Source organism: Arachis hypogaea, chromosome 18 (genome assembly GCF_003086295.3).
Source record: "Arachis hypogaea cultivar Tifrunner chromosome 18, arahy.Tifrunner.gnm2.J5K5, whole genome shotgun sequence".
In the NCBI taxonomy this organism is placed as follows: domain Eukaryota; kingdom Viridiplantae; phylum Streptophyta; class Magnoliopsida; order Fabales; family Fabaceae; genus Arachis; species Arachis hypogaea.
In genome coordinates, this window is record NC_092053.1 from 120,805,881 (window position 1) to 120,806,485 (window position 605).

Here is a 605-nt window from a genome sequence, read left to right on the forward strand (position 1 = left end):
CATGGACTTCCATCTGAAGATCCTTTTCAGTTCTTAACTGAATTCTTGCAGATCTGTGATACTGTTAAGACTAATGGAGTAGATCCTGAAGTCTACAGGCTCATGCTTTTCCCTTTTGCTGTAAGAGACAGAGCTAGAGTGTGGTTGGACTCTCAACCCAAAGACAGCCTGAACTCTTGGGATAAGCTGGTCACGACTTTCTTAGCCAAGTTCTTTCCTCCTCAAAAGCTGAGCAAGCTTAGAGTGGATGTTCAGACCTTTAGACAGAAAGAAGGTGAATCCCTCTATGAAGCTTGGGAAAGATACAAACAGTTGACCAAAAAGTGTCCTTCTGACATGCTTTCAGAATGGACCATCCTGGATATATTCTATGATGGTCTGTCTGAGTTATCAAAGATGTCATTGGATACCTCTGTAGGTGGATCCATTCACCTAAAGAAAACGCCTGCAGAAGCTCAAGAACTCATTGACATGGTTGCTAATAACCAGTTCATGTACACTTCTGAGAGGAATCCTGGAATAATGGGACGCCTATGAAAAAGGCAGTTCTTGAAATTGATACTTTAAATGCCATATTGGCTCAGAATAAAATATTGACTCAGCAA

General features: G+C 41.3%; 1 non-coding gene across 1 annotated transcript; it reads right to left on the reverse strand.

Moving 5' to 3' along the window:
- Nucleotides 1-234: 234 nt before the first annotated feature.
- Nucleotides 235-342, reverse strand: LOC112773868 (small nucleolar RNA R71). The gene has a single exon (XR_003188393.1). It is a non-coding gene; the product is annotated as a small nucleolar RNA R71 (small nucleolar RNA).
- Nucleotides 343-605: the final 263 nt, after the last annotated feature.